General features: G+C 46.8%; 1 pseudogene across 1 annotated transcript in view; it reads left to right on the top strand.

Annotated features, from left to right (window-relative positions):
• The window catches only part of LOC311134878 (nuclear pore complex protein Nup205-like), a 45981-nt pseudogene extending 24718 nt beyond the window's left edge, over positions 1-21263 (top strand). The window contains exons 6-30 of the transcript XR_014615403.1: positions 2279-2515; positions 2779-2996; positions 3178-3299; positions 3557-3759; positions 3936-4100; positions 6218-6457; positions 6696-6845; positions 7014-7088; positions 7304-7487; positions 7602-7671; positions 7891-8083; positions 8188-8494; positions 8660-8808; positions 9058-9249; positions 14155-14276; positions 14415-14553; positions 16034-16158; positions 16327-16397; positions 16556-16684; positions 16880-17003; positions 17729-17895; positions 17992-18118; positions 20091-20219; positions 20437-20492; positions 20687-21263. The product of XR_014615403.1 is annotated as a nuclear pore complex protein Nup205-like (transcript). The remainder of the gene's footprint in view (positions 1-2278; positions 2516-2778; positions 2997-3177; positions 3300-3556; positions 3760-3935; positions 4101-6217; positions 6458-6695; positions 6846-7013; positions 7089-7303; positions 7488-7601; positions 7672-7890; positions 8084-8187; positions 8495-8659; positions 8809-9057; positions 9250-14154; positions 14277-14414; positions 14554-16033; positions 16159-16326; positions 16398-16555; positions 16685-16879; positions 17004-17728; positions 17896-17991; positions 18119-20090; positions 20220-20436; positions 20493-20686) is intronic.
• Positions 21264-21918: the final 655 nt, after the last annotated feature.

A 21918-nucleotide genomic window follows, 5' to 3' on the forward strand; every position in this document is an offset into this window, starting at 1 on the left:
GAGCCGCCGAGAGTAGTGATTCTAGTCGGGCAGGCGGGTGCAAGCAGCGTTCGATTGAAGAGCATTTAGTTTTACTAGTGTTTAAGAGCAGTTGGAGGCCACGGAAGGAGTGTTGTATGACATTGAAGCTCGTTTGGAGGTTTGTTAACACAGTGTCCAATGAAGGGCCAGATGTATACAAAATGGTGTCGTCTGCATAGAGGTGGATCTGAGAGTCACCAGCAGCAAGAGCGACATCATTGATATACACAGAGAATAGAGTCGGCCCGAAAGTTGAACCCTGTGGCACCCCCATAGAGACTGCCAGAGGTCCAGACAACAGGCCCTCCGATTTGACACATTGAACTCTCTCTGAGAAGTAGTTGGTGAACCAGGCGAGGCAGTCATTTGAGAAACCAAGGCTATTTAGTCTGCCAATAAGAATGCGGTGGTTGACAGAGTCAAAAGCCTTGGCCAGGTCGATGAAGACGGCTGCACAGTACTGTCTTTTATCGTTCGCGGTTATTATATCGTTTAGGACCTTGAGCGTGGCTGAAGTGCACCCATGACCAGCTCGGAAACCAGATTGCATAGCGGAGAAGGTACGGTGGGATTCTAAATGGTCGGTGATCTGTTTGTTAACTTGGCTTTCAAATACTTCGAAAGGCAGGGCAGGATGGATATAGGTCTGTAACAGTTTGGATCTAGAGTGTCAACCCCTTTTGAAGAGGGGGATGACCGCGGCAGCTTTCCAATCTCTGGGGATCTCAGACGATACGAAAGAGAGGTTGAACAGGCTGGTGATAGGGGTTGCGACAATTTCGGCGGCTAATTTTAGAAAGAAAGGGTCCAGATTGTCTAGCCCAGCTGATTTGTAGGGGTCCAGATTTTGCAGCTCTTTCAGAACATCAGCTATCTGAATTTGTGTGAAGGAGAAGCGGGGCGGGCATGGGCAAGTTGCAGCGAAGGGTGCAGAGCTGGTGGCCGGGGTAGGAGTAGCCAGGTGGAAAGCATGGCCAGCCGTAGCAAAATGCTTGTTGAAATGTTCGATTATCGTAGATCTATTGGTAGTGACAGTGTTTCCTAGACTCAATGCAGTGGGCAGCTGGGAGGAGGTGCTCTTATTCTCCATGGACTTTACAGTATCCCAAAACTTTTTGGAGTTAGTGCTACAGGATGCACATTAATGTTTGAAAAAGTTAGCCTTTGCTTTCCTAACAGCTTGTGTATATTGGTTCCTGACTTTCCCTGAAAAGTTGCATATCGCGGGGGCTGTTCGATGCTAATGCCGTACGCCACAGGATTTCTTTTTGCTGGTCAAGGGCAGTCAAGTCTGGGGTGAACCAGGGGCTAGCTGTTCTTAGTTCTGAATTTTTTGAATGGGGCATGCTTATTTAAGATGGAGAGGAAAGCACTTTTAAAGAACAACCAGGCATCCTCTACTGACGGAATGAGGTCAATATCCATCCAGGATACCCAGGCCAGGTCAATTAGAAAGGCCTGCTCGCTGAAGTGTTTTAGGGAGCATTTGACAGTGATGAGGGGTGGTCGTTTGACCGCGGACCCATTACGGACGCAGGCAATGAGGCAGTGATCGCTGAGATCCTGGTTGAAGACAGCGGAGGTGTATTTAGAGGGTAAATTAGTCAGGAGGATATCTATGAAGGTGCCCATGTTAACAGATTTAGCGTTGTACCTTGTAGGTTCCTTGATAATTTGTGTGAGATTGAGGGCATCTAGTTTAGATTGTAGGATGGGCAGGGTGTTAAGCATATCCCAGTTTAGGTCACCAAGCAATACTCTGAGGATAGATGGGGGGCAATCAATTCACATATGGTGTTCAGGGCACAGCTGGGGGCTGAGGGGGGTCTGTAGCAAGTGGCAACAGTGAGAGACTTATTTCTGGAAAGGTGGATTTTTAGAAGTAGAAGCTCAAACTGTTTGGGCACAGACCTGGATAGTATGATAGAGCTCTGCAGGCTATCTCTACAGTAGATTGCAACTCCGCCCCCTTTGGCAGTTCTATCTAGACGGAAAATGTTGTAGTTGGGAATGGACATTTCAGAATCTTTGGTGGCCTTCCTAAGTCAGGATTCAGACTGCTAGAACATCAGGGTTGGCTGAGTGTGCTAACACAGTGAATAACTCAAACTTAGGGAGGAGATCACACTTAGCTAGTGAAATTGTCAGCACTTTCTCTCAGATGCCATGTGTTTTACTACTACTACCTATTTCAGTTTTGTCTCACTCCCCACCCCCTCTCTCCCGTCCCCTCTCCACCACCCCTGCCCTTTACCAGTGGGAGGTATCGGATGTTGTTCTGGAGGTGTTCCACAAGCTACTGTGGGACAACGAGCCCCAGCCGTCTGACTTTATCCAGGAGACGGTGGAGCTGCAAGGGGAGCAGGTACTGGCCCACAAGCCCCCCCGGCCACAGCCTCATGTTCCACCTGCTCAACGACTCGCCCATCCTGACTCTGCCTCAGCCTGCTGGAGGAGGGCGTATGTCAGCTAGACACCTACGCCCCCTTCCCTGGTCAGTACACACACACACCTGCTATAGTTAGCTGCTGTGTCTGTAGTGGTGTCTCTCATTCCAAAATCTTGTTTGTACCCTGTTTGCATCCCTGTTAGCATTGTGTGAGAAGGGGAGCATTCACCAGAGTTGGGTTTGAGTTGATCAAGTTTCTAGTATCTTCTTAGGTCGCGTAATTGGATGGCTCACATTTCCGGTATCTCGAGATTATATTTCTTTACATCCGCTCATCCCTCTTGGTTCTATTCCTGTCTGACTTGCAGGTAAGAAGCAGTTGGAGTCTGCAGTGCTGCACTGCCTGTCTCTGCTGGACCTGGCCCTGCAGAAGACCTGGCCCTCCACTGCATTCTCCCGAGTGGCGCAGTGGTCTAAGGCACTGCATCGCAGTGCTAGCTGTGCCACTAGAGATCCTGGTTCAAATCCAGGCTCTGTCGTAGCTGTCCGTGACCGGGAGACCCATGGGGCGGCGCACAATTGGCCGGCAGGGATGTAGCTCAGTTGGTAGAGCATGGCGTTTGCAACGCCAGGGTTGTGGGTTCGATTCCCACGGGGGGCTAGTATGAAAAATAAAAAAATTAATGTATGCACTCACTAACTGTAAGTCGCTCTGGATAAGAGCGTCTGCTAAATGACTAAAATGTAAAATGTAAATGTAAAATGAGGTGGTGTTCATGGACCTGCTGAGAGAGAGCCAGGCCTCCCTCATCGTCTCCCCCCTGGAGCAGCTCCTGCAGGGGGTCAGTGCCCAGAGCCGCCGGGCTGACCACATCGTCAACATCGCCAGGTACTGGAACACTCACCTCAATCTCACCTTACCAGGTACTACACACCAGGAAGAGACTTTTAGCTAAATCTGGGATTTACTCAGAAATGTTGACTTGTGTTGAAGTACATTGTCCCTGTCAAATGAACACAATACAGTAAAATTCCCTCTCAAGCCCAAAAAGGCCCATAGCCCAATTTTTTGTCTTAGGCCCAAAGGTAAAAGTCAGGCCCATAAACCTCCACTTCCTATTCCCTGGTTGTGTTTGTCCCTGGCAGGTACCTGTACCACAGCAGCTCCAATCCGGAGGCGGCCTTCCAGAGCACTAAGATCCTGCGGCGCATAGCCCGCTACCCCAACATCCAGAACAGGCTGGTGGGAGACTTCACACATGACCAGGCTGTGAGTGACAAGCTAATGGCTGGCTTTGAGGAGTGTCTGGACAGCGAGGGGGCCGAGGAGGGCTTGGAGAAAGGAGACGGTAAGTCACACTCTCATTCTATCAACATCAACAATGTCTATCTCTTAACTGAGTGTGAATGATGTCCATCCTGCCCATTTAGTCACTGACTCAAACCTGCCCATTCCGTCACTGGCTCAACACGTCCGTTCAGTTACTCCAACTCACCACCTCTCCTTTCACTTGCTGCCCCCCAGACTCTGAGCCAGCCAAGAAAGAGGCGAGGATCCGCCATGAGACCCAGATCCACATCCTGAACCTTCTGATCACCTCCCTGGAGCTGAAGGCCCCCAACCTGGCCCTCTACCTGCTGGGCTATGAGGTCAAGAAGCCCATCTCCTCGACCAACCTACAGGATGCAGGTCAGCACCAGCTGCGCCTTCTCTTACATGCTGGGTTGGATTCAATAGGGCATTCACAGTAGCAAAACCAGGGCCGGCCCACTCATCAGGCAGGGTTAGGGTCAGGCAGGGTTAGGGTCAGGCAGGGTTAGGGTCAGGCAGGGTTAGGCGGCCGCCTATGGCAGCAGATTGACGAGAGCAGCATTTTCTGAGCTAAACTGACGCACCTCCAACAACACATAAAACCTTACATAATTCTGCCCAAAAACAATGACAATTTCTCTCAAACAGTGGCATATGGGCTTTTTAGGTGAGCGATGATGCCGCCCTGTGATAAGCAGTGCCAACTTTGTCAAAGGCAGGGGAGCAAAATATTTAGCTTTTCCATTCCCAGTGCGCCTCTCCAGGGTGCTTTTGGAGAGACTCATCGCCGTGGCGCTCCACCAACGTTCTGTAAAAAAACATAAATCTATCATAAATCATGTAGCAGATATAGCCAGGGTAAATCATTAGCCAATCACAATAATTAAAACAAAATGTCAAAAAAACTGTAGGCTATTACAACACTTTTTATCAAAACCGCATGAAGCGAATGGACTTGAAAACGGGTGGTATAGCTTACTCTCACATGCGATGTGGTTCGACGCGAACACTGACATTTTGCCAAGGCAGAGATGGGTGGCCGGCACCGAAACGCATAAATTCTGGCCTAATGACAATAGCCACATTTGTCATTAGCCTACAGTTTTCTGTGTTTTATTTAACAGATGTCTCTTTCCATTCACCACTGTTTGGAGGCTGGAAATATGTTGCGAGTGGATGAACGTGTGCAGGTAGTCTATGAAGGAGCCCTTTGAAGGTTGTTTGACAATCAGATGAAAACATCTTGACTGGTTGTATTTATGCCACAATAAAAGGTAGGCTAAAACATTTTTAAAGTTAAATGACAAATCTTTACGACTAGTCCCATAGAGATCCTATTGAGTTAATAGGGATTGTATATGTAATTCTATGATTAGGCATGTAAAGAATGTGCTGACATGTTAACAAACAACATATCCTAAAAACAGGACAGGTCGAAGTAAAATGGACAATAAGGAATAGACATCAGGCTACTCACTACTGCTGTCCAGGAGTTTCACCCCGTGGGGTAAATTGTCATGATTAGCGGTTTCAAGTTTATATCTGTAAAATATTGACAAGCTAATCATGGCGAAAAATAAAATACTTTTGATTTCCCATTGCAAATAGGCTCAGGATAACTCCTGATAAAGTTGGGTAGCTGATATTCAGAGCTTAAATCGTCAAATTGATTAGTCACAGGACTCAGGACTAATAAAGCCAATGCAACGGCCTTTTACAAACGGTGGGCCTACCACATGTATGGGCAATCCTAAAATTCCATTGCAGGAAGACATGGTAGGCTACACCCCAGTAAGCGTGGACCGACGCCAACGTCTTCTTTTGGTCCTGTCCGGACCGGGCGTCTTTTTTAGGTGTTTTACAAATGGTAGGCCTACCACATAGATGGGCATTCATACATTTCAACTTTAGGTGACACTAGGCTACACGTCAGTAAGCACAGACCGACACTGATGCCTTTTGGACATATTTTTTGGTGCTGTAGACATCTATGTTTGGTTCAGATTTTGTCCGGTCTGGACCAGCCTTGATTTGGTCCAAACATAGGCATCTATAAATGACGTCTTTTCAACTTTCATTCAGACCCTAAAATGTACCTGATTTCAACGTCCAGAAAATGTATTTTCAACATACGGAAAATACATATTTTCAACTTTCATTCAGAACCGAAAATGAACCTGATTTCAACAATCGGAGAAGACGTCTTTTCACTTTTCGTTCAAACTAAATTGAACTTCAACGTCTGGAAAATACGTATTTTATACGGACTATTCTATTATTGTCTCGCCTGGGGCGGCAGAACAGCCAGGACTGGCCCTGAGCAAAACTTTTTGCAATGCAAAATGAAAACAAGCATTTGTTTTTGGACAGGTTCAGGTAGTCCCTCCCTGTTTCAGTTAATGTTCTTCTGTTTGGTGGCTTTCATGACTCCATCAACTGCATGTTTAATTGATATTTGGTTGTGTGATGCTAAGGAAATCTTATCTCTGTGTCAGGTGTGCTGGGGTGCCCACGGAGCTGCCTGCATGCCATCCTGAGTCTGCTGCAGAGAGGCAGTGAGAGACGCTCGGGTCCCGTGCTCACCAGCCAGGCACCACACCTGGCTGAGCTCTGTTACCAGGTGATCTACCAGCTGTGTGCGTGCTCGGACACATCATGCCCCACCATGCGCTACCTAAGGACCAGCCAGGACTTCCTGTTCTCCCATCTGCAGCACCTGCCCTTCATTCTGCCAAGTGAGCTCTTCACTGTCATCTCAATACACTGTGTTCCTATCCTGGTCTTCTGTCCTTCATCTGCACTGATCTGAAAACACAGGATAGGTGGAAGCAATATGGCGGATGCCAACCAGAGCATTTGTACTCCTACAAAGACCAAGTCATCCTTTTTAACTGAGCTGCCAAGAGTGGAAGGAAATTACTCAGGGTGTCACTCTATTCTCTCTAAACCGTGTCTCTCCCCCAACGCTCTCAGGTGATGAGATCTCTGCCCTGTCCCAGATGTCCTGGCTCATGAAGACAGCGGCCATCGAGCTCAGAGTGACATCAGTTAACCGCCAGCGCTCCCACACCCAGCGCCTCCTCAACCTTCTGCTGGATGACCAGCCGCGCACTCGGCACGCAGGTAAGACCTACAACTCGCACACACACACACACACACACACTCACTACACACATGCACACACTATGAAAGTTGTATGCATTGGATGTATTGTCATTCATTGATGTAAATAGATACGAGCAAATGTGCAAAAAGCAGAAGCCTTTACAGTTAGTCTGTTTCTTTGATTAGCTGATGGGGAGACGGGCATGGAGGAGTCGTCTAGATCTGTCAGTAGATTCCTGCAGTTTGACACCGTCTCCAAAGGTTAGGTCTAGTTCTTCAGTCTTCACATATTTTTGAATCATAATGCATTCTGTCACTCAATATCTGTTATAGTCCTGGTTCTTCACACAAACATATTCTAGTATGAATCATATGCATTCTGTCACTATAGAGCCTGTGTATTAGCAGTTTCAAAAGCCAAGGGTTTGTGTCTTGTTTAGCTAATCATGTACTCATCCCCTGTCCCACGTCATCAGTGCGCAGGAAGCTCCTCAGTGTGCTGGACGCCATTGACTTCAGCCAGGACGTGCTTGAGCTGCTGCAGCTGGACTTCTTTGAGCGCATTCAGATCGAGCAGGTCATCGCCAACTGCGAACACGTCAATGAGCACGGACACATGGTCTGCAACGTCAAGTTGGGCCTGGCTTTCAGTTTGCATATGTAACTCAACCTTGTTTTGAAGCATTTTGTACTATGTCAGTGGTCTTCTGTGTTTTATCTAGAATCAATGTAAAGTTTTATGATGATGTTGTTATTTCCACAGTTGCTCCATAGAGTCCTAGTAGCAGAGGTCAATGCCCTCCAGGGAATGGCAGCCATTGGTCAGAGGCCACGGTTGATGGAGGTGAGTGTTGACAACATGAATCAGAGGATTGTAGTATGGTCTTTTCTTTGCAGAAAAGGTGCTCAGGGTTCTGTTCAGACAGGTGAAATGTTACAGAAAGTTCAGATAGAAATAGATTTCGTAAAAAAAAATATGATTTTCTGTCATGTAAATTTGACAAACATGTCCATCGCCTAATGGAATACACCCCTGATGTGTGTGTGTGTGTGCGCTTCCCAGGAGGTGAACTCCATCCTGCAGCAGGTGGTAGAGAGGAACCGTGTGCGTCGGAGCCTGAGTGCCAAGCATCACACGCTGCAGTCGTGGAGAATCTTGGTGGAGACCCTGCTTACTGCCTGCCCCGGGGACCTCATCCCTGCTGACGACAGAGAAGCTCATCATCAGAGACCTGCTGCTGGACCTGCACGACAAGGTGTGTGTGTGTGTGTGTGTGTGTGGAAACTTTCAAAAAATGTATGCTGTCAGTCAGTGTATTTAGGGTTGAGTAACCAGTACAGTTCTCCTGTCTCTCCCCAGGTGTTGTCAGAGGACGCAGCCGGGGAGCTCATGCCCAACGTAGCCGGGGCAGTGTTCACCCTCACAACCCACCTCAGCCAAGCAGTGCTGTCAGAGCAGCAGCAGGGGGAGGGGCTGGAGGGAGGTTCGTCATCGGGCTTTGCCTCCATCGCCAACTCTGCTCTGCACCTGATTCTGAGGAAGCTGCTAGACTTCATCCTCTGTACCGGTGGTGGATTCCTGCGTCTGCGTGCACACCTGTATGGCTCTCTGCTGTACTACCTACAGATCGCCCAGAAACCTGAGGAGCCAGATACACTACAGCAAGGTACAGTTGAGCTACGGTATTGTTGGGCAGATACAGAACACTTGGAGAATCATCCATTTTGGGACCCTCTGTAGTAGTGTGCATTTGCTCTGTTCATTGATTGCGTTGTTTGCAAACCCTAACCTCTTTTTCGCCTCTCTTTCTCTTCTCCTTCCTTCTCTCCAGCGGGGAAGTCTATGTGGGAGCGTCTGACTGCTCCTGAGGATGGTTTCTCCAAGCTGCAGAGGGAGAACCTGGCCATTTTTGAGAGCTACGGCACCGCCCTCATGGAGGTGGTGTGTAGGGATGCCTGCGATGGCCACGAGATCGGCAGGGTAGGGACACAGCAGATACACACTACAGCTCACCTACAAACCCAGCTGTCAGACCTGTTTCGGTCTATACGTCTCATCTCTCACAATCCTTTCTTTAACTCACTGATTGACAGTCTCTCCTGGTTTCTGTCTGACCATATCCCTCCATCTCTTTCTGTCTGTGTTGACACACACACGCTATCAATGCGATATGCAAATATGTTGAACTCAGCTACCCCAATGTACTAACATCCTTTCTCTCTCTGTTAGATGCTAGCCCTGTCCGTGCTGGACCGGATCCTGTCCATAGACCACCAGAGCCAGTGGCTGTTGTTTGTGTGTAACAGTGGCTACCTGCGTGTACTGGTGGAGAGCCTGAGACAGGACGATGCAGCCCTGCAGACCCTGCTTAGCCCCCAGCCCCCTCTGTTCAAACCTCTCTACATCTATGAAAGCAAGATGGTGAGGGAGGGATCACACACACAAATACATATATACAGTACCAGTCAAAAGTTTGGACACACCTACTCATTCAAGGGTTTTTCTTTATTTGTACTATTTTCTACATTGTAGAATAATAGTGAAGACATCAAAACTATGAAATAACACATATGGAATCATGTAGTAATCAAAAAAGTGTTAAACAAATCAAAATATATTTGAGATTCTTCAAAGTAGCCACCCTTTGCCTTGATGACAGCTTTGCACACTCTTGGCATTCTCTCAACCAGCTTAATGAGGTAGTCACCTGGAATGCATTTCAGTTAACAGGTGTGCCTTTAAAGTTAATTTGTGGAATTTCTTTCCTTCTTAATGCGTTTGAGCCAATCAGTCGTGTTGTGACAAGGTAGGGATGGTATACAGAAGATAGCCCTATTTGGTAAAAGACAAAGTCCATATTATGGCAAGAACAGCTCAAAAAAGCATAAAGAATCGACAGTCCATCATTACTTTAAGACATGAAAGTCAGTCAATACGGAACATTTCAAGAACTTTGAAAGTTTCTTCAAGTGCAGTCGCAAAAACAATCAAGCGCTATGATGAAACTGGCTCTCAAGAGGACCGCCACAGGAAACGAAGACCCAGAGTTACCTCTGCTGCATTAGAGTTAACTGCACCTCAGATTGCAGCCCAAATAAATGCTTCACAGAGTTCAAGTAACAGACACATCTCAACATCAATTGTTCAGAGGAGACTGCGTGAATCAGGCCTTCATGGTCGAATTGCTGCAAAGAAACCACTACTAAAGGACACCAATAAGAAGAAGAGACTTGCTTGGGCCAAGAAACACGAGCAATGGGCATTAGACTGGTGGAAATCTGTCCTTTGTTCTGATGAGTCCAAATTTGCGATTTTTGGTTCCATCCGCCGTGTCTTTGTGAGACACAGAGTAGGTGAACGGAAAGATCTCCGCATCAGTTTTTCACAATTCCTGACATTTAATCCTAGTAAAAATTCCCTGTCTTAGGTCAGTTAGGATCACCACTTTATTTTAAGAATGTGAAATGTCAGAATAATAGTAGAGAGAATGATTTATTTTAGTTTTTATTTCTTTCATCACATTCCCAGTGGGTCAGAAGTTTACATACACTCAATTAGTATTTGGTAGCATTGCTTTTAAATTGTTTAACTTGGGTCAAACATTTTGGGTAGCCTTCCACAAGCTTCCCACAATAAGTTGGGTGAATTTTGGCCCATTCCTCCTGACAGAGCTGGTTTAACTGAGTCAGGTTTGTAGGCCTCCTTGCTCGCACACGCTTTTTCAGTTCTGCCCACAAATGTTCTATAGGATTGAGGTCAGGGCTTTGTGATGGCCACTCCAATACCTCGACTTTGTTGTCCTTAAGCCATTTTGCCACAACTTTGGAAGTATGCTTGGGGTCATTGTCCATTTGGAAGACCCATTTGCGACCAAGCTTTAACTTCCTGACTGATGTCTTGAGATGTTGCTTCAATATATCCAGATAATTTTCCTTCCTCATGATGCCATCTATTTTGTGAAGTGCACCAGTCCCTCCTGTTCTTCGGCTTGCAAGCCACCTCCTTTTTCCTCCAAACATAACGATGGTCATTATGGCCAAACAGTTCTATTTTTGTTTCATCAGACCAGATGACATTTCTCCAAGAAGTACGATCTTTGTCCCCATGTGCAGTTGCAAACCGTAGTCTGGCTTTTTTATGGCGGTTATGGAGTAGTAGCTTCTTCCTTGCTGAGTGGCCTTTCAGGTTATGTTGATATAGGACTTGTTTTACTGTGGATGTAGATAATTTTGTACCTGTTTCTCCAGCATCTTCACAAGGTCCTTTGCTGTTGTTCTGGGATTGATTTGCACTTTTCGCACCAAAGTACGTTCATCTCTAGGAGACAGAACGCGTCTCCTTCCTGAGCGGTATGACGGCTGCGTGGTCCCATGGTGTTTATACTTCCGTACTATTGTTTGTACAGATGAACATGGTACCTTCAGGCGTTTGGAAATTGCTCCCAAGGATGAACCAGACTTGTGGAGGTCTACAATTTTTTTTCTGAGGTCTTGGCTGATTTCTTTTGATTTTCCCATGATGTCAAGCAAAGAGGCACTGAGTTTGAAGTTAGGCCTTGAAATACATCCACAGGTACACCTCCAATTGACTCAAATGATGTCAATTAGCCTATCAGAAGCTTCTAAAGCCATGACATCATTTTCTGGAATTTTCCAAGCTGTTTAAAGGCATCGTCAACTTAGTGAATGTAAACTTCTGACCCACTGGAATTGTTATACAGTGAATTATAAGTGAAATAATCTTTCTGTAGTCGCTCTGGATAAGAGCGTCTGCTAAATGACGTAAATGTAAATGTAATGTAATGTAAACAATTGTTGGAAAAATTACTTGTGTCATGCACAAAGTAGATGTCCTAACCGACTTGCCAAACTATAGTTTGTTAACAAGAAAGTTGTGGAGTGGTTGAAAAACGAGTTTTAATGACTCCAACCTAAGTGTATTTAAACTTCCGACTGCTGATTTTGTACGTTTGCCCACTGACAAAGACATGATCAGTCTATAATTTTAATGGTAGGTTTATTTGAACAGTGAGAGACAGAATTACAACAGAAAAATCCAGAAAAAAACGCATGTCAAAAATTTTATAAATTGATTTGCATTTTAATAAGGGAAATAAGTATTTGACCCCCTCTCAATCAGAAAGATTTCTGGCTCCCAGGTGTCTTTTATACAGGTAACGAGCTGAGATTAGGAGCACACTCTTAAAGGGAGTGCTCCTAATCTCAGTTTGTTACCTGTATAAAAGACACCTGTCAACAGAAGCAATCAATCAATCAGATTCCAAACTCTCCACCATGGCCAAGACCAAAGAGCTCTCCAAGGATGTCAGGGACAAGATTGTAGACCTACACAAGGCTGGAATGGGCTACAAGACCATCGCCAAGCAGCTTGGTGAGAAGGTGACAACAGTTGGAGTGATTATTCGCAAATGGAAGAAACACAAAATAACTGTAAATCTCCCTCGGCCTGGGGCTCCATGCAAGATCTCACCTCGTGGAGTTGCAATGATCATGAGAACGGTGAGGATTCAGCCCAGAACTACACGGGAGGATCTTGTCAATGATCTCAAGGCAGCTGGGACCATAGTCACCAAGAAAACAATTGGTAACACACTACGCCGTGAAGGACTGAAATCCTGCAGCGCCCGCAAGGTCCCCCAAGAAAGCACATATACAGGCCTGTCTGAAGTTTGCCAATGAACATCTGAATGATTCAGAGGAGAACTGGGTGAAAGTGTTGTGGTCAGATGAGACCAAAATCGAGCTCTTTGGCATCAACTCAACTCGCCGTGTTTGGAGGAGGAGGAATGCTGCCTATGACCCCAAGAACACCATCCCCACCGTCAAACATGGAGGTGGAAACATTATGCTTTGGGGGTGTTTTTCTGCTAAGGGGACAGGACAACTTCACCGCATCAAAGGGACGATGGACGGGGCCATGTACTGTCAAATCTTGGGTGAGAACCTCCTTCCCTCAGCCAGGGCATTGAAAATGAGTCGTGGATGGGTATTCCAGCATGACAATGACCCAAAACACACGGCCAAGGCAACAAAGGAGTGGCTCAAGAAGAAGCACATTAAGGTCCTGGAGTGGCCTAGCCAGTCTCCAGACCTTAATCCCATAGAACATCTGTGGAGGGAGCTGAAGGTTCGAGTTGCCAAACGTCAGCCTCGAAACCTTAATGACTTGGAGAAGATCTGCAAAGAGGAGTGGGACAGAATCCCTCCTGAGATGTGTGCAAACCTGGTGGCCAACTACAACAAACGTCTGACCTCTGTGATTGCCAACAAGGGTTTTTTGCCACCAAGTACTAAGTCATGTTTTGCAGAGGAGTCAAATAATTATTTCCCTCATTAAAATGCAAATCAATTTATAACATTTTTGACATGCGTTTTCTGGATTTTTTTGTTGTTATTCTGTCTCTCACGGTTCAAATAAACCTACCATTAAAATGATAAACTGATCATGTCTTTGTCAGTGGGCAAACGTACAAAATCAGCAGGGGATCAAATACTTTTTTCCCTCACTGTATATACACACACACACACACTAAACAATGCAGCCCGTACTGCTAAAACACTTCTACATGCAAGATGGTATGGCAACTGCTCGGCCTCCGACCACAAGGCACTACAGAGGGTAGTGCGTATGGCCCAGTACATCACTGGGGCCAAGCTTCCTGCCATCCAGGACCTCTATACCAGGCGGTGTCAGAGGAAGGCCCTCAAAATTGTAAAAGACTCCAGCCACCCTAGTCATAGACTGTTCTCTCTGCTACCGTACGGCAAGTGGTACCGGAGCGCCAAGTCTAGGTCCAAAAGGCTTCTCAACAGCTTCTACCCCCAAGCCATAAAACTCCTGAACAGCTGATCATGGCTACCCGGACTATTTGCACTGCCCCCCCACCCCATCTTTTTACGCTGCTGCTACTCTGTTAATTATTTATGCATAGTCACTTTAACTATACCTACATGTACATATTACCTCAACTAGCCGGTGCCCCCGCACATTGACTCTGCACCGGTACCCCCCTGTATATAGCCTCCCTACTGTTATTTTATTTTACTTCTGCTCTTTTTTTCTCAACACTTTTTTGTTTTATTTTACTTTTTATTAAAAAATAAATGTATTGTTGGTTAAGGGCTGTAAGTAAGCATTTCACGGTAATGTCTACATCTGTTGTATTCGGCACATGTGGCAAATAAAATTTGATTTGATTTGAAGATTGCGTTGGATCGTACACTCCCCCTCTGCACATCTGGCCATATGGTGCAGGAGCACACACACATACCCTGAATCTAACCCAATGCTCTTTGTATGTTTTAGGCCCTGTTGACACAGGTAGCTAAGACAGGCCAGGGAGCCATGGAGCTGCTGCGATGTGGCCTGGTGGCTCGGCTGGTGGAGTGTCAGGTGTTTGACATGGTGCCTGACAGCGACTCACACAGGTAATAATGGAGGGATGGATAGAGAGAGTGAGTTACGGATACGTTTCCGTATTGACTAATTTAATAATGTTGTAGAAATTACTTATAATATCTGATACCTTTCTCTGTGTGTGTGTGTGTGTGTGTGTGTGTGTGTAGGGTGTTTGGTCAGAGGGACCCATCAGGGTTCATCCTCAGCCCTCTGGACCGCTACAGACAGATCCTAATACCTGCTCTTAGGCTGTTCCAGGTCATCCTCACCTCCACCACCACACACCACCAGCAGGGGGCAGCACAGGTAAGGCCTCAACAATAGAATTAGCAAATACAGCAGCCTACAATAACCTTTGCCCTGAAGCCTCCGTAGGCACCATAATAATAATATGCCATTTAGCAGACGCTTTTATCCAAAGCGACTTACAGTCATGCGTGCATACATCAAATCAAATCAAATTGTATTGGTCACATGCGCCGAATACAACAGGTGCAGACATTACAGTGAAATGCTTACCTACAGCCCTTAACCAACAGTGCATTTATTTTTAACAAAAAAAGTGTTGAGAAAAAAAAGAGCAGAAGTAAAATAAAGTGACAGTAGGGAGGCTATATATACAGGGGGGTACCGGTGCAGAGTCAATGTGCGGGGGCACCGGCTAGTTGAGGTAGTTGAAGTAATATGTACATGTGGGTAGAGTTAAAGTGACTATGCATAAATAATTAACAGAGTAGCAGCAGCGTAAAAAAGATGGGGTGGGGGGGCAGTGCAAATAGTCCGGGTAGCCATGATTAGCTGTTCAGGAGTCTTATGGCTTGGGGGTAGAAGCTGTTGAGAAGTCTTTTGGATCTAGACTTGGCACTCCGGTGCCGCTTGCCGTGCGGTAGCAGAGAGAACAGTCTATGACTAGGGTGGCTGGAGTCTTTGACAATTTTGAGGGCCTTCCTCTGACACCGCCTGGTATAGAGGTCCTGGATGGCAGGAAGCTTGGCCCCAGTGATGTACTGGGCCGTACGCACTACCCTCTGTAGTGCCTTGCGGTCGGAGGCCAAGCAGTTGCCATACCAGGCGGTGATGCAACCAGTCAGGATGCTCTCGATGGTGCAGCTTTTTTGAGGATCTGAGGACCCATGCCAAATCTTTTCAGTCTCCTGAGGGGGAATAGGCTTTGTCGTGCCCTCTTCACGACTGTCTTGGTGTGTTTGGACCATGATAGTTCGTTGGTGATGTGGACACCAAGGAACTTGAAGCTCTCAACCTGTTCCACTACAGCCCCGTCGATGAGAATGGGGGCGTGCTCAGTCCTCTTTTTTTTCCCTGTAGTCCACAATCATCTCCTTTGTCTTGGTCATGTTGAGGGAGAGGTTGTTGTCCTGGCACCACACGGCCAGGTCTCTGACCTCCTCCCTATAGGCTGTCTCATCGTTGTCGGTGATCAGGCCTACCACTGTTGTGTCGTCGGCAAACTTAATGATGGTGTTGGAGTCGTGCCTGGCCATGCAGTCATGGGTGAACAGAGAGTACAGGAGGGGACTGAGCATGCACCCCTGAGGGGCCCCCGTGTTGAGGATCAGTGTGGCAGATGTGTTGTTACCTACCCTTACCACCTGGGGGCGGTCCCGGGGATCGAACCCACTACGTTGGCGTTACAATCGCCGTGCTCTACCAGCTGAGCTACAGAGGACCACAATGGAGACTAGCCATAGCTATAGTAACCATAGTTACAATAACCCCAAATTGACAAACCTAACATAACCATGAATCTTTGTTTCTTTGTGTGCAGGTTCTCCAGTGGCTGATCGTCCATGCCGATACCATCCAGGGTCTGCTGCGCTGTCAGGAGCTCAGTATGGGAGCGCTGCAGGAGCTCTATGCTCACAGGCATCATCAGCAAGACCGCCCTGCCAGGTACACACAGCCACACCAGGGACTGTCACAACACCTAGCTGGAGGCACACCTGGTGTCTGGGTTCGGGACTAATGTGATTTTTATGGGGCCAGTTTTGCCAATGTCAGCTTTGTGGCCAGTTTTGCCAATGTCAGCTTTGTGATGGCCTTTGCGTGTTTGTGTTTTAGGAGCTGTTGAGGGACAGGATGTGAACAGTGCCGTTCTACTGGAGTTCCAGGGTCACATCAGCAGATTCCAGGTAGATACTTGCACCATACTAACACCCTGCCTCACTTCTCTCTGTCGTTTCAGAATCTTCACATAGTCACAGCATCAGTAGCTGGACATAAAAGGACATTAGTCCTGATTGTAACTTATCGGGTAATGTATTACATGTAACATGTCTCTCTCCCCTAGCGTCAGTGTCTGTCTCTTCTGGGTCGCCTGGCAGGGAGTGAGCGGGAGCGGCTGCTGAAGCAGGCAGAGATTGCAGCCCCCGGGGAGCATGCCAAGCGACGGGAGGAGATGGAGGTGGCCATGCAACAGGTACAATAGAGAGATAGATGAAAAGATGTAGCCTGTTCCCTGGTCTGTTTGTGCTGTCTTGCCAACTCATATGGTAACAATGACCATAGTAGTTGGCAAGACATCACAATCAGATCTGAAACCAGGATATAAAGATGCAGTTAGTCAGAGAAATGACCTTGTGATAACCCCCTGTGTTTACTGTGTTGTCCCCAGGTGTGTGCTAACATCATGGAGTACTGTCAGAACCTGCTGCTACAGAGCTCATCCCAGGCCCAGTTCAGCATCTGTCTCTTCAGCCCCTCAGTCAACGAACCAGCCAGCAGAGACTGCCGCACAGGTCAGACACTGTGTCTGTGTGCGCATGATTCATGTGTGGGAGCTAACCCTAACCTGCCTCACACTTTTCTGTGTTGGTGTAGGCATGACTTACACCAGGGCTCTCCAACCATGTTCCTGGAGAGCTACCCTCCTGTAGGTTTTGACTCCAACCCCATTCCTGGAGAGCTACCCTTCTGTAGGTTTTCACTCCAACCCCAGTTGTAACTAACCTGGTTCAGCTTATCAACCAGCTAATTATTTGAATCAGGTGCGATAGATTAGGGTTGGACTGAAAACCTACAGGAGGGTAGCTCTCCAGGAACAGGGTTGGAGTTAAAACCTACAGGAGGGTAGCTCTCCAGGAACAGGGTTGGAGTTAAAACCTACAGGAGGGTAGCTCTCCAGGAACAGGGTTGGAGTTAAAACCTATAGGAGGGTAGCTCTCCAGGAACAGGGTTGGAGTTAAAACCTACAGGAGGGTAGCTCTCCAGGAACAGGGTTGGAGTTAAAACTTTCAGGAGGGTAGCTCTCCAGGAACAGGGTTGGAGTTAAAACCTACAGGAGGGTAGCTCTCCAGGAACAGGGTTGGGAGTTAAAACCTACAGGAGGGTAGCTCTCCAGGAACAGGGTTGGAGAGCCTTTACTTACAGATTGCACACACCAATCAGTCTTTGGGTTAATTCACATGCTCCTCTCATCTCCCCTGCCTGTGTATGACTAAACTCCTCTCCTGCCCTGTCTCAGACCTGGCCCTGCCCTCGGCCCCGTACTCTCGTGTGCCCAGCCTGGGCCTGGTGCTGTTCCTGCTGAAGAACAGCGCTGCAGACTTCTTCCGCTTCCACCAGAGCCACAGACAAGCTCTGGGAAAGCTGCAGAGCCTGGAGCAGCTACCCCCTGAGTAGCTCAAAGAGGTAACACACACACACACATTCAACCTATTGACAAGGTGATAAAGTGCCTCAGCCCTAACCCTCCTCTCTATCCCCGTCTCTCTGTTTGGTCTGTAGCTGTGCGCGGCCCTGGTGTCTGGTACTGGAGTAGAGAAGATCTCCTCGGTCCAGAGGAGCCTCCTGGCCAAGAGACGCCTGGTCCAGCTCATCAACAACAGAGCTAAGCTGCTGGCCCTCTGCTCCTGTATCCTACCATATTAAAATGAACCAGACGAAACCAGATTTAGCCAGATTAAATCACACTTAGCCACACCAGACCAGACTGCTGTGCAGGGGTTATGTAAAGGGACCGAGCTAAATGTTTAGGGTTCATCTCAGGGTGGTTTTGATTTAGACGCCAGGACAGCGGAGTCACTGACCACCTTCCGGAGACACTTGAAACCCTACCTCTTTAAGGAATACCTGGAATAGTATAACAGTAATCCTTCTACTCCCCCCACCCCATTTTAAAAAAACTAAAGGGTGGTTGTCCCACTGGCTATCATAAGTTGAATGCACCAATTTGCAAGTCGTCTGCTAAATGACTTAAATGTAAATGTTGTAGGATTATTTTTTCCACATTTTGTTACTTTACAGCCTTATTCTAAAATTGATTAAATTAATTATTTTCCTCATCAGTCTACACACAATACCCCATAATGACAAAGCGAAAACAGGTTTAGAAATATTTGCAAATTTATTAAAAAATAAAAAAAACATACCTTATCTGATACCTTATCAGGTGCATCCTGTTTCCATTGATCATCCTTGAGATGTTTCTACAACTTTATTCGAAATTGAGATCAGGTGCATCCTGTTTCCATTGATCATCCTTGAGATGTTTCTACAACTTGATTGGAGTCCACCTGTGGTAAATTCAATTGATTGGACATGATCTGGAAAGGCACACACCTGTCTATATAAGGTCCCACAGTTGACAGTGTATGTCAAAGCAAAAACCAAGCCATGAGGTTGAAGGAATTGTCTGTGGAGCTCCGAGACAGGATTGTGTTGAGGCACAGATCTGGGGAAGGGTACCAAAAAATGTCTGCAGCATTGAAGTCCTTAAGAACACAGTGGCCTCCATCATTCTTAAATGGAAGAGGTTTGGAAGGACAACCATCTCTTCCAGAAGGACAACCATCTCTGCAGCACTCCACCAATCAGGCCTTTATGGTAGAGTGGCCAGATGGAAGCCACTCTTCAGTAAAAGGCATTTGACAGCCCGCTTGGAGTTTGCCAAAAGGCACCTAAAGACTCTCAGACCATGAGAAACAAGATTCTCTGGTCTGATGAAACCCAGATTGAACTCTTTGGCCTGAATGGCTGGCGTCACGTCTGGAGGAAACCTGGCACCATCCCTACAGTGAAGCGTGGTGGTGGCAGCATCATGCTGTGGGGATATTTTTCAGCGGCAGGGACTGGGAGACTAGTCAGGATCGAGGGAAAGATGAACGGAGCAAAGTACAGAGAGATCCTTGATGAAAACCTGCTCCAGAGTGCTCAGGACCTCAGACTGGGGCGAAGGTTCACCTTCCAACAGGACAACGACCCTAAGCACACAGCCAAGACAACGCAGGAGTGGCTTCGAGACAAGTCTCTGATTGTCCATGAGTGGCCCAGCCGGAGCCCGGACTTGAACCCGATCGAACATCTCTGGAGTGACCTGAAAATAGCTGTGCAGCGACGCTCCCCATCCAACCTGAGAGTTTGAGAGGATCTACAGAAAATAATGGGAGAAACTCCCCAAATACAGGTGTGCCAAGGTTGTAGTGTCATACCCAAGAAGACTCGAGGCTGTAATCACTGCCAAAGGTGCTTCAACAAAGTACTGAGTAAAGGGTCTGAATACTTATGTAAATGTGAGATTTACATTTTCTTTTTTATATACATTTTCAAACATTTCTACAAACCTGTTTTTGCTTTGTTATTATGGGGTGAATGTGTAGATTAATGAGAAATAAAAACAATTTAATCAATTTTAGTATAAGGCTGTAACGTAACAAAATGTGGAAAAGGTCAAGGGGTCTGAATACTTTCCGAATGTGCTGTATGATTGTTGGAATGTCCTGAGCTGTAGCTAGTTCATGTAAATGTAAAATTGAACATTTATTTGGAAATGCTGTCATAGTAAGTGGTGAGAATGTGAGAAATGCCTTGACCTAACCACACCTGAGATGTGATTGAGACCTGCCTGTTTGTGCTGTGGCGTCACCTGGAGTACTACCTGTTGTACTGCACCCCCACCGACCCCAAGGACTCCCTGATGCCTGGAGCCAGCGCTTACAGATCACGCCTGACAGACGGTGAGACTCTCCCCAGGCTCAAATAATCCTGTCTGGAGATTAAGATAAGAAGTCCCCTTAATCACAGATCCAGGATGCGATAACCCTACCCTCAAGCCTAACCTTGATCATGAGGTGAATGAAATAATATCTGACCCTGTATCAGTGGGCAACTTCCACCTACTCCAGATGACTGCAGAAAATGTGACTTAAATGGTGTTTCTCCTGTGTTCCCCAGACTCGTTTGGACGTGCCCTGGGTCTGTCCAGAGTCAGCCAACAAGACCTGGAGCAGGTAAGAGCCTTGATCCTGTGGTGACTAGATTACACTAACAGTGGTGAGAAAGACAGTTCTTTGAAAATCTGCAGGGATGAGGATGCAGGCATAGGATTTGTGTGTGCTTACCTTCAGAGTGGCAGACCGTTTTCAAGTGTTGTGTGAGTTAGTTTTCAGTAAGACTGACTCTTCTCTCCCCTGTGTGTCTCCAGCTGCAGAGTGACATGGGGGCAGGCTTTGGTGAGGCTCTACAGAGGAAGTTGCAGGAGGTGGAGGGGCTGTACAGCCAGGTCCGCTCCCGTTCCACCTTCATCCAGGCCCTGGTACGCAGGATACGAGGCCTGCTCCGCCAGCCCAAGAGCTGAAACACTCAACGACCCATACAACAAACATGACCTAATATCTGCGGAACAATGTTCACCTAAAGAGTATACCAGGCCAAGGATATGGACGTTGCAGAACCACACACCTGATCTTGAGGATTCTATTTAAACCAGACTCGACTTCCCCTATTCACTCCAGTCTACTCTACTGGCCTCCATTGTCCTCCCTCTCTCCTGATCCAGGCCCCAGTCACAGTTCATACTCTATGACCATGTTGACGAAGACAGGTGCTGTGCAATGTTAGTCTGACTGATGTAGCTTGCCCAAGAGCGCTTTTCAAGAAAACAGAAGAAAAATGTAATTTGCTTCACAAAAACGCGCTAATGAAATATTACCTGTTGATCATCGCTTTTGGTATAATGGATTTTATTTTTGTTTCTATAGTTAAATAAAAATAATTTTCTAAAATAATGTCATGATTTATTGGTTTATCGCAAGGGTATTTAACTCTTACCCTACGAGGTCCGGTTTTTTGTTCTCCCTGATACTTAATTGCACCCACCTGGTGTGCCAGGTGTAAATCAGTCCGTGATTAGAGGGGAACGATTTAAAAAAGCGGTGGAACTGGCTTTGAGGTCCAGAGTTGAGTTTGAGGGGTATGTTTCATATTTTGTAACAGGACTCATTTTGACTCTGTCAATCACCGCATTCTTATTGGCAGACTAAATAGCCTTGGTTTCTCAACTGAATGCCTCGCCTGCTTCACCAACTACTTTTCAGATAGAGTTCAATGTGTCAAATCGGAGGGCCTGTTGTCTGGACCAATGGCAGTCTCTATGGGGGTGCCACAGGGTTCAATTCTCTGGCCGACTATTCTCTGTGTATATCAATGATGTCGCTCTTGCTGCTGGTGACTCTCAGATCCACCTCTACGCAGACGACCCCATTTTGTATACATCTGGCCCTTCATTGGACACTGTGTTAACAAACCTCCAAACGAGCTTCAATGCCATACAACACTCCTTCTGTGGCCTCCAACTGCTCTTAAACGCTAGTAAAACTAAATGCATGCTCTTCAATCGAACGCTGCTTGCACCCGCCCGCCCGACTAGAATCACTA

Source organism: Coregonus lavaretus (assembly GCF_964263955.1).
Source record: "Coregonus lavaretus genome assembly, chromosome: 9".
Taxonomy (NCBI): domain Eukaryota; kingdom Metazoa; phylum Chordata; class Actinopteri; order Salmoniformes; family Salmonidae; genus Coregonus; species Coregonus lavaretus.